This window comes from Schistocerca cancellata, chromosome 4, assembly GCF_023864275.1.
Source record: "Schistocerca cancellata isolate TAMUIC-IGC-003103 chromosome 4, iqSchCanc2.1, whole genome shotgun sequence".
NCBI classification, from domain to species: Eukaryota; Metazoa; Arthropoda; class Insecta; order Orthoptera; family Acrididae; genus Schistocerca; species Schistocerca cancellata.
This window is the reverse complement of record NC_064629.1, coordinates 552,560,211-552,572,989: the sequence shown is the minus strand read 5'-3', so window position 1 is coordinate 552,572,989 and position 12,779 is coordinate 552,560,211. Positions and strand designations below refer to the sequence as shown.

General features: G+C 42.3%; 1 long non-coding RNA gene across 1 annotated transcript in view; it reads left to right on the top strand.

The window, feature by feature from the left end:
• Positions 1-11,160, top strand: part of LOC126184562 (uncharacterized) — an 83,904-nt gene extending 72,744 nt beyond the window's left edge. The window contains exon 4 of the long non-coding RNA XR_007536839.1: positions 11,096-11,160. This is a non-coding gene — a long non-coding RNA (uncharacterized LOC126184562). The remainder of the gene's footprint in view (positions 1-11,095) is intronic.
• Positions 11,161-12,779: the final 1,619 nt, after the last annotated feature.

Sequence of the window (12,779 nt, the reverse complement as noted above, 5' to 3'; positions counted from 1 at the left end):
ACACACACACACACACACACACACACACACACACACACACACACAGACAACACCGCAGGTCTACTCTTGCTCCACTGCAGCACAAACCGCTTCCTTTAAACCACGTATATTCACGATACTTTGATGCGTTTGAAATACGCTCTATGATGACTCTCGAGCTGTTAATTTTAAAGAATCAGCACCACACACAATGAGCATTGATGCACTAAGACCGCCGTTGATGAAGACAGGAATGCCCAGACAGAATGTGGCGTACTTAGCCATCAACTACCCCTCGAAATATGTCAGTTTACCATACAGCTTCTCCCACTATATTTGAACGACTCCCACCTTTGTATCTCACCATACATTCTCAGTTTCCACTATAACGTTGAGGGCAACGTCGTGGCATTAGCACACATAAACCTGTTTGTGTTCAAATGATACGTACTGGTGAAAGTAACATTGTTTCGACAGCTTACTACTACATAGTCACTGTCTATCAACCATGTGAGACCACATCTGTTTGTGTAACATAGCTGATCCGCAAATCAAAAGCATCAAGTGAATGTTCCTAGGATCCTATGTGTTGGTACACTCCATCTGAATATGTTACGAAAAAAACAAGTCTGGGAAAGATGTCGTATTTTTGCCAGAAATCTAAGTGTGGATTGGGTTATGTACGGAGGTATATAGACCATTATTTTTTACTCGATCAGTGTGTGAGATTGGGATGGAAGCTTAACCGATAATACTGGTGTGAGATGTACCCTCCACCATGCACTGTGTGTGTATTGAACCGAGGAGCTAGAAACGATGGAGAGCCTTCACCCCGCCGTAGCCCTCACAGTGGTTCACAACCCCACAACAGGCCACAGCAGTCCGCCCACTCCACCGCCGCCCCACACCGACCCCAGGGCTATTGCGCGATGTGGCTCCCTGTGGACCCCCCCCCCCCCCCCCCCCCCGGGAACGTCTCATACCAGAGGCGAGTGTACCCCAACTGTTTGTGTGGTAGAGTAATGATGGTGTACGAGTACGTGGAGACAATGTTTGTGCAGTAATCGTCGACATAGCGTAACTGAGGCGGAATAGAGGTAACCAGTACGCATTCACCGAGGCAGATGGAAAACCGCCTTAGAAACCGTCCACAGGCTGGCCGGCACACTAGACCTCGACATTAATCCGCGGGGTGGATTCATGCCAGAGACCGTCACGCCTTTCCGCTCGGGAAGCAGCGCGTTTGACGGCGCGGCTAGCCAGGCGGGCATCATGCACTGTACAGCGGCTTGCAGCGTGTTTGTTTTAGATGTAGGGTGTTCACAGTTTATGGGGTTGTCTACGAGGAGACGAGATGACCTGTGATGAGGCTTGTAGTTGACCTGAACGCAACTAAATCCGTTGCAAATTAAAAGGACTAGAAATCCCGTACAGTGTCATCGGAAGCATTAACTGCAGTAAGGAAGACATAGGAGATCCAGATTCAGAATTTAAAGCAGCTTTTGTTGACTTTATATCCAAATAAAGCAGCAGAGATAGATAGTATTCCATCTGATTGTCTAATATCATTAGGGGGAAATCGACTATTCAAGTTGGTGTGTAGACGCTATGAGTCTGGCTGTGTATCATTAGACTTTCATAAAAGTATCATCCAGACAATTCCGAAGACAGCAAGGGGAGAAAGGTGCGAAAACTATTGCACAATCAGGTTAAAATCTCATGCATCCCAATTGCTGAAAAGATTAACATACAGAAGACTGAAAAATAAAATTGAGGATATGTGATGACATGTTTTCGAAAATATGGGACAAATTTCGTTTACACATAAGCAGTTGTCGGGAACGTGATGCAATTACGCAAATAACATTATAACAGTGATTGGAAAATTCCATTTCATTGAAGGTCAGTGATGATCCATTAAAAACTGCAGCTTCCGAGATGTGCGTTTCAAAATCAGAATGATGTATATCGGGAGTGTATATGCTCTAATCCATATTAATATCCAGTAACAGACGTTCGGGTGTGTTTGATAGGATAGAGCATGCATCGATGTCGTCGGCGTATTGGAGTTCCATGTACTGAGAAGCTGCTAAATCCATTCACAAGTATGACCCGAAGCTCGTATCTTTTTATTCGCTGAAACGGATCGGTACAACCAAGTAAATCGTTTGCTGAACGGTGTGCAGTCCTATGAGGGGAAAGATCATCATCTTTGGAACTCTGTCATCCATTTCCCGAAAAATTATTCGCCCTTCCCTGAAAAGATTTTAGATGTCATCCGTCAAACCTATCTTGTATTGATTCTGTTCAGCGGAGAAATAATCGAGAGAAGGGGTGAACAAGACTGGTATTGGCGGTCATTTTTGTATGGGCTTCCTGTCTCTTCCAAGTGTTGTTGGAATAAAACAGTATTCGCTATGCCCTTACACTTGTTGTAATCGTGTTATTTCGTCTCTGTTTCTGTGTATTTAGAAGACGAAACACCTTAAGCGGTGTCAAAATGTTACTGTTGATTTACAGATGCTATTACGCTACAATATCTCGAAAAAAAAACAAGCACTTACAGCATATCGGAAATCAATCTTTTTTAGTCCTCTCTTATTACACACATGAGTGTTGTTGGGCCGTTCAGCCACGCAACAGAAGCTATAAGGATGTCGCCACAGCAGTATCCTTTCTGTGCGCGTGGGAAACGCTACACTGTGTGGCCTTTGATTAAACATGGACAGTAATTATGCGCGTACTATTCCAGTACGGATTTTTTTCATCACAATACAAACGACTAGGAGGGATGCAAATTCGGGTATGTGGTGTGCTCCAGTACATAGCGCTACAACCGTTACTCGTTTTTCTTTAATCGAGATTATTATTGTACGGTTGTCGCTTATAGAGGCTGGTTGCAGCGCAGGACGGGCGCGCTACATTGTCCCCTTCGCTTATCTCCCCCTGGGCGCTGAGCTGGTGAGTGGGATGGGGGAGGGGTACGTTTAAAGAATAGTAGCTATGTATTTGCGATCGTACTGTTAATACACTTATTCTTCTGGTTAAAAGTTTTCACAAAAGTCTAATATTGATAAACTTTTATTTTTCAGTCAGCATGCATCGCATCCATCCAATTCATGTGTCACAGCCAACAGCGTATCGTAATGTAGTACAAGATAGAATTGAAGATCTTCCTTTTGTGAATTCCGTATTTGACTTCATTATCAATAAGTTCTTTGAAGAAATATCTCTGAATCTAAATGATACATTAGATGTTGAAGATGCGAATATCTTTGTGGAGGAATGTGTTTATAGAGCCACAGCAATTGAAAGCAGGAATGACAAAGGTTATTCTACAAGCGAGTATGAACTATCATCACAAGACAGAGCTAAACGAAACGAGCTGACCGAAACCATTTAGAGAGGTGTAATAAAATGTATACATACACAGAAAAGTTAAAAAAGGGTGTAATAGAAAATATGTATAAGCGACTGCAAAGAAGTTTAATTGTACAATAAATGTGGTTAACCATTACGAACTACCAGGAAAGGGGGAGGGGAGGGTACTTCAAGCTCACCACAAAAAAAATAAAAAAATTCGTTACTTGGTTTTAACTTTTATTAACAACATACTTTTTAAATATGTGCCGATGTATAAGTTATGTCCAGGGCCCGACAATATTCTTTAACACACACTTAGCAACACCAACGTGTTTTCCGTAATGCGTACACCATAGTTTATGACCACAAAAAAATTTAAAGAATACAAATGTTGTTAACTCTCGTGTATAGATGTGTAAGAAGGATCCAAAACCTGAAGATATGAATATTACATTTGTTGTGAAAAGTCACATTTCACTACTAAGACTTAAATCTTTGTGTTATGTTTTCCGGAAAAATTTAAAACAATTAGTGAATCTTGTATAAGAACTCATTAAAAGCAATCATCATATTTTTCAAAATTTTTAAATATAAAGCTCATTGCCTGATTACAGTATTTTCAAAAGGTAGGCATAACGTACCCTCCCCCTAGGTATTATTAGGCTTAGGAAAACGATAAGATTTTACGAAAGCCCTCCAAACTCATGTCAGTATTCTTTAGTAAAAAAGGAGATCTCTGAAAACTTTAAAGAATAAATTGATCGGGGCCTGGCTTGATTGACCATGATTACAATTAACGAAACTGGGCTATTATTTCCACCAAGAAACACAATTGTAAATGCATTGCTTCGAATACTTTTGTAGACAGATTTAAAAGAGAAAACCACATTCCTTCCCGAAAAATAACAAGTTATGTTTCCACGAAAGAAATGAAGGACGAAAAAGACGTAACGGAGTCTGCTGGAGCGTTTGTACGTGAGGTTAATGCCTTAATCGCATGCGAAGCCTATAGTGGAAACAGCATTTTCAATACAGAGCAGTCACGATTTGCATATGAAATGGCAAATGAACAAGACTCATCGAATATTGGAGAAAAACACATCTTTGCTGTGGTGAAATCTATTTCATGCGTAGCACATTCTTATACTCTCCAACTTTATATGCCTCTGCTGGATTCCTTGGTAGAAAGGTGCACTTTTTTTTTAAGAACAAAATGCACCATTTGGTCAAGGCTGTGACAGCTAATAACACAAGAAACTGCTTTTAACAAAGTTGTAAACTAACACAGACCCATGTTATCAGTTCGATGGAATATTTTTCTCTCCAACACCTTACTGTTGTTTGACTCTTGGACTGGGTAAAGCGATGGAGCTATATTTTAAGAACCTGAAATTCAGAAATCCTTAAATGAAAAATGTATTCGAATCCTTAAATGAAAAAGGTATTCGCACAGAAATAATCCCCCCCACGAACCACTAAATACATCCAGCCGTTAAACGTCTACTTTTTCAGGCAATGTAAACTTGCCCGCAAGCTCGAAGTGCGTATTATAAATAAATTTATTTTGGAGGCATCGCAAGTTATACTACATGACCGAGTATTAATAATGAAACTTCATTCAGTTATTTACCACCAGATGTCTTCGCCAGTTTTCAAGGACACGATCATTCACACCTGTCAGTGCACAGGAAAGTGCAACGTATTCAAGTAGCATACTAAAATCAATAACACAAGTAGAAAACATTGACTGAAGTCCTGCCTCTGCCTGGAACACCTTATAATAAGATCTCATTATCACATATGAGCACTATCGTATGCAGCAAAATACACCAGCAAAAAAATGTCATTTTACAATAAACAGGCAAAAGTTCGTATTTGTAAAAACATTCCATCTTATTCCGATTGTGAATGAAAATAACTTTTGTAGGTATAATTATGTATGCATTTATGTGCATATTAATGTATATATGTATGTATGATTGCATGCATGCATGCATGTTATAGGGCGAAAATAAATGTGTACGTTAATGCTCAAACAGTCTTTTCCGTTACATACGAGTAGTGTACAGTATATTGCGGAATTTATTTTTGTTAGGAAATAACACTGCTGTTTGCCTGCAAAATGAACATATCGCTAAGGAATGCATTATCTAATTGCTCGAAAACTAGGAGTTTCGTTGACAGGGTACCTTCACCACTACGCCTACGTTCACTGAATCTCAATGTGCCTAAGACGACTTTTACCCAAATACGATTCGTACAGTTGAAACACCAATTTCTTAGTATTTGACGCCATATCTCCTGAACTATGCGTCGTACAGTGATATATTTTTGTAGGTACGTCCAGTGACATATTTGGATACTGTTTGCAAATGTGTCTTGAATAGAGTTATTAGAAATGAAGTAATAAATTAAAACGTCATTCAAGATGCACCAATTTTTCACGCATGTCTATATTCGACATAATATCTCCTGAACTATGTGTCGTAGGCCTACAATGATAAATTTTTGGAGGAACAATCAGTGGCATGTGTGGATACTGCCTGCGACATGCGTTGAGAGTAGAGTAAGTAGCAAAGAAATAATAAATTTTCACGTCATGCATGATATGGAAGTTTTTCACACACCACAGTGATTACATCACATCTCCTGAACTATGAGGCATACAATGATACACTCCTGGAAATTGAAATAAGAACACCGTGAATTCATTGTCCCAGGAAGGGGAAACTTTATTGACACATTCCTGGGGTCAGATACATCACATGATCACACTGACAGAACCACAGGCACATAGACACAGGCAACAGAGCATGCACAATGTCGGCACTAGTACAGTGTATATCCACCTTTCGCAGCAATGCAGGCTGCTATTCTCCCATGGAGACGATCGTAGAGATGCTGGATGTAGTCCTGTGGAACGGCTTGCCATGCCATTTCCACCTGGCGCCTCAGTTGGACCAGCGTTCGTGCTGGACGTGCAGACCGCGTGAGACGACGCTTCATCCAGTCCCAAACATGCTCAATGGGGGACAGATCCGGAGATCTTGCTGGCCAGGGTAGTTGACTTACACCTTCTAGAGCACGTTGGGTGGCACGGGATACATGCGGACGTGCATTGTCCTGTTGGAACAGCAAGTTCCCTTGCCGGTCTAGGAATGGTAGAACGATGGGTTCGATGACGGTTTGGATGTACCGTGCACTATTCAGTGTCTCCTCGACGATCACCAGTGGTGTACGGCCAGTGTAGGAGATCGCTCCCCACACCATGATGCCGGGTGTTGGCCCTGTGTGCCTCGGTCGTATGCAGTCCTGATTGTGGCGCTCACCTGCCCGGCGCCAAACACGCATACGACCATCATTGGCACCAAGGCAGAAGCGACTCTCATAGCTGAAGACGACACGTCTCCATTCGTCCCTCCATTCACGCCTGTCGCGACACCACTGGAGGCGGGCTGCACGATGTTGGGGCGTGAGCGGAAGACGGCCTAACGGTGTGCGGGACCGTAGCCCAGCTTCATGGAGACGGTTGCGAATGGTCCTCGCCGATACCCCAGGAGCAACAGTGTCCCTAATTTGCTGGGAAGTGGCGGTGCGGTCCCCTACGGCACTGCGTAGGATCCTACGGTCTTGGCGTGCATCCGTGCGTCGCTGCGGTCCGGTCCCAGGTCGACGGGCACGTGCACCTTCCGCCGACCACTGGCGACAACATCGATGTACTGTGGAGACCTCACGCCCCACGTGTTGAGCAATTCGGCGGTACGTCCACCCGGCCTCCCGCATGCCCACTATACGCCCTCGCTCAAAGTCCGTCAACTGCACATACGGTTCACGTCCACGCTGTCGCGGCATGCTACCAGTGTTAAAGACTGCGATGGAGCTCCGTATGCCACGGCAAACTGGCTGACACTGACGGCGGCGGTGCACAAATGCTGCGCAGCTAGCGCCATTCGACGGCCAACACCGCGGTTCCTGGTGTGTCCGCTTTGCCGTGCGTGTGATCATTGCTTGTGCAGCTCTCTCGCAGTGTCCGGAGCAAGTATGGTGGGTCTGACACACCGGTGTCAATGTGTTCTTTTTTCCATTTCCAGGAGTGTATAATTTTGCTAGTACATACACTGGTACATGTGAATACTGTCTGCAACATACGTCGAGAATATAGTTAGTAGTGAAGAAGTAATAAATTTAAACGTCACCCTTTATGCGGCAGTTTCACTGCATGAGTAGCGATAATGTAGTAAGCGATGAAATATCGACCTTTTGCGCGGGTTGCCAACGGGAAAAAGTTTCGTAAAAGTTAGAAATTAAGAGTCAAGTTTGTTGCAAGTCAGTAAGTGCTCTCATTCTCAAATACTGGATGACTAAAGTAAAGGGTATTAAAATTCTTCTGGATGTTGTACCGCGTCAATTATGTAACATACTTTAATTATAAACTTAAAACCAACGTTTCGACCGTACTACATCGGCCTTCCTCAGGGGAAGATTGGTTTTGGTGAAGGAAAGGTGGCTCTATTTATTGAACGGGAATTATCAGTGTATTTCCGCGCGCATTAGAAGAAAACATGCCAACCGGAAGCCACGCGCTGATTTGCAAACCGTAGTCAATCACTGGCAAGCCGGCTAGCCCACGAACAGCTTCTTTCCTGCACTCTACCTTCCGTCATGTCTAGCCTCTTATATTCTAGGGCCACTTAAGCTTGAAAAATATGACTTATTGAGACAGATCGTCTGCAGTAAATAGAGCCACATTTCCTCTACCAAAACAGTCCTGTACTGAGGAAGGAAGCTGTAATACGGTCGAAACATCGGTTGTAAGTTTATAATTAAAGTATTTTATATAACGACGCAGTACAACACCCAGAAGTATTTTAATCGTCATAACACCGGTCGCAGGAGCCTACGTAATTTTTAAGTAATAGTATTCACGCGTCAAGGGCTACGCTGTTTTTTTACACCCACCCCTAGCCCTTTGATAGGTATGTGTTTCTTACCTCCTCTCGGAATCTTCCCAGAGAGTAAGTGATACGTGTATCGAATCTGGTTGACATCGTTTCAGCGGTTTAGGAGGAAGTATGGAACATACATACATACATATAGACGTACATCCATTTTTATAATACGTATGGATCAGAAACATTACAGTGTCTCCAGGTTTCTTCCACGTATACAATTTTCTTTCATGGTCCTTAAACCAAGTGTTAGAGATGATTAAGTTATGATCTGAGAAAAATTCTACCAGGGGGCTTCCTCTTTCATTCCTTTTCCCCAGTCGATATTCAACCACTATTTTTCCTTCTCTTCCTCTTCCTACTACCGACTTCCGTCACCCATAGCAGTTAAATTTCCCTATCCCTTAACGGCCGGCCGGTGTGGCCGAGCGGTTCTAGGCACTTCAGTCTGGAGCCGCGCAACCGCTGCGGTCGCAGGTTCGAATCCTGCCTCGGGCATGGATGTGTGTGATGTCCTTAGTTTAGTTAGGTTTAAGTAGTTCTAAGTTCTAGGGGACTGATAACCTCAGATATTAAGTCCCATAGTGCTCAGAGCCATTTGAACCATTTTTGAACCTATCCCTTAACAATGTGAATTATTTCTTTTATCTCATTATATATGCTTTCAATATTTTCATCATCTGCGTAGATATACACTTGTACTACTGTGTACGGTATTGGCACTGTGTCTATCACGGCTCGATAATGCGTTCACTCTGCTAATTTTAGTAGTTTACGCCTATTCCTGTTCTCTTTCCTTATTAACTATTAGACCCACTCCTGCATTACCTCTATTTGATTTTGCGTTTGTAACCCTGTCCTCATTTCTCCAGATGTCTATTCATCCTGCCACCGAATTTCACTAATCCCTACTACCTCTATCTTCAACCTATCCATTTCCGTCTTTAAATTTTCTAACCTATACAGCCGATTAAGGGGTCTAACACTAAACTTTCTGATCTATAGAATGCCAGTTTTGGAGTTTTGTTTTTGCTGATGACGACAGTCCCTGAGTAGCCCCCGCCCGGAGATCCGAATGGAATCCGGAATATTTTACCCAAGAAGACCCTATCATTATCTAACTATGCAGTCCTTCGGAGAAGTTCCGGCTGTAGTTTCCTCTTCCTTTTATCCATTTACATCACCAACTCATAAACGCCAGGCTAACTGATATTACTAGGCCATATCAGTCAATCATCCAGACTGTTACCCCTACAGCAACTGAAAAGACTGCTGTCCTTCCGGAACCACATGTTTGTCTGGCCTTTCCACAGACCCCCCTCCCCCCCCCCTATTTGGTTTGGGTACCTGTATCACTGAGGCATGCAAGCGACCACAACTCGGCAAGATCCGTGGTTGATGGCCTTGCGTAATGTCCTGTGATCACTGAATCAATGACTCGGAACTTTAATCAGTGAACTGTGATACAAAACTGGTATCTAAAAACTTTTGGGTATACACGTAAGCTCAGTCGTAGCAGACATAGTTTCATTGGTATGATGCTGGAAAAATACATTCACTCTACAAACAAATATCCTTGAATAGTAGTACTATTTGACAAAAGCCCACACATTTCTCAAGAAGGACAGCATGGATGGTTACAACTTTGTCTGACGGATGAGAGTGCGCCTTGGAAATACTGAAGAACATGAACAGTTGACGACAGGCACCAACTATCCAGCAAATGGGTACTTACAAAGTTTCGAGAGCCAGTATTAAGAGAGGAACCCAGGAATATATTACAGGAACCCAGTTCTTGCTTCTATAGGCACCGTGAAGACAAGCTTAGACACATCACAGCAAGCACAAACGGATTTAAGCAGACATTCATCCTGCACTCCATATATTGGCGGAATGGGAAGAATCACTAATATCCAATATAATGGTACTACTTTCTATTATACAGGGTGTTACAAAAAGGTACGGCCAAACTTTCAGGAAACATTCCTCACACACAAATAAAGAAAAGATGTTATATGTGGACATGTGTCCCGAAACGCTTAATTTCCATGTTAGAGCTCATTTTAGTTTCGTCAGTATGTACTGTACTTCCTCGATTCACCGCCATGATTTCATACAGGATACTCTATCTGTGCTGCTAGAACATGTGCCTTTACAAGTACGACACAACATGTGGTTCATGCACAATGGAGCTCCTGCACATTTCAGTCGAAGTGTTCGTACGCTTCTCAACAACAGATTCGGTGACCGATGGATTGGTAGAGGCGGACCAATTCCATGGCCTCCACGCTCTCCTGACCTCAACCCTCTTGACTTTCATTATGTGGGCATTTGAAAGCTCTTGTCTACGCAACCCCGGTACCAAATGTAGAGACTCTTCGTGCTCGTATTGTGGACGGCTGTGATACAATACGCCATTCTCCAGGGCTGCATCAGCGCATCAAGGATTCCATGCGACGGAGAGTGGATGCATGTATCCTCGCTAACGGAGGACATTTTGAACATTTCCTGTAACAAAGTGTTTGAAGTCACGCTGGTACGTTCGGTTGCTGTGTGTTTCCATTCCATGATTAATGTGATTTGAAGAGAAGTTATAAAATGAGCTCCAACATGGAAAGTAAGCGTTTCCGGACACATGTCCACATAACATATTTTCTTTCTTTGTGTGTGAGGAATGTTTCCTGAAAGTTTGGCCGTACCTTTTTGTAACACCTTGTATAATTCACTATGGTTTGTAGAGTGTGAACGGAGATAATGAGTCTTTTAGTGAAAGCTAACAAAAAATTTGTCCTTTGTTTTCACAGGAACTGGGTTCACCAGAAGAATCGTCAGCTCTCAAGGAAGACGATTATCAGCTTGGTGATATGGTAAGTCCTAATATGCAACAGAAGCAGTAATTAATGACATTAAGTAACAGTTTGTTGCTCACAATGGCCTCATACCAGTTAAGTCTATAACTAAATGTATATGGCTACAAACAAAGAGCAGTCTCTCATTTCTACACACAATTCGGAATAGTGAAAGGTGTGTGTGTGTTTGTGTAAAAAAGGACTATGCTTCTAGACATTGATAAATATGGTCTGATATTTTAGTGATATGCAGAATGAAATATGCGACGCACAAAAGAATAAATTTCTAGCATTATCTGACTCGAAATCATCTATTAAGTAATGACACAGGTCACAGTTTCATAAATCCCTCGCAACAGAAGAAGAAAGCAGGCATAATACAAGAATGAACAGTTCTATATAACAACAGGTAACTACGGTACTTCCATTTTCTGTCCAAATAAATTCTGAATGCGGAAAATATTTCACCAGGTGAAAACTCTTTTAACAGAAACCTGAGCTTCTACTGACTGTGTACTGTGTAATGATAGCAGTTCAGTGAGGCACTGGTACCACCTGTATCAGAATCCAGCAACACAGGATCATACATAACCTTACCTTACACATTTCCTGAAAAATAACTACCATGCAAAGATATTGCAGTATTTGCTAATAATAATAATAATAATCAGTATTATTATCATCAACAGTGCCCACTCTCTGCCTAAATGCCTATTCATGAAAATATCTGCAAGGGTACTAGCACGCAGGAGAATACTAATAAGCAAACCCAGTTAACCTCACATGGTAAATTGTACAGGATGTAAATTGGGTTGACCTTACCACACATCTTCGAGACTGTTCAGCAGTGTGGCTTTCCATCAAACAAAATGACTTCATCCGAATGGCATGCATCCTCAGAAGGCTCCCGAAACAGATACATCTTAACACTCCAGAGTATTGTACAACCAAGCAACAGCAAATAAATTATGGATGACTTCCTTCGAACAAGGCACCCACATGGCATGCTAGACGCCAGCGAAGCCTAATGGCTGATGGTCGATGTAATCTCCAAAGACCTACTTCTGATACGTTGGATTAGCAATGTGCTTTTGAAAGAATCAGAATATTTACATTGAAACTGGTTATTGTGAGGTCTCGAAGAAAGTAAGAAAATAAATACTACAAATCACGAAAAGGAAGAGAAATATATTACAGGAGATTAAAAAGTCAACTAACAGGCCCCTTTCATCACATTCTCCTTACTAGATTAAGAAGATTTGGATCGTGCTCTGGAGGAGACGACCAGAGTACATTCCAGATTCCATCATCACATCGTAATATACTGCTAAACATTATAAAATTATTAAATAAGATGGGTAAAGAATTAACACTAGAAGAAAACAGTGACTGATCGGAGTACTGCACGGTAATGCCTTACGGCTGACTCTACATAATTGTGTTCTACACTCATGTTCAGAAAAAAACAGAACACCTTGAACGACTACAGATAGGACGCTCCTATTCACAGGACATGTAAACTAGTATGTTCTACAGAAATGATCAGCATTTGAACCACGCCAACCCGCGGGTTCAAGTTCAACATTGATATCGCAGCGCAACGCTACCCAGCTGCGGCTCTCGTTGTCGCCTCTGGCGC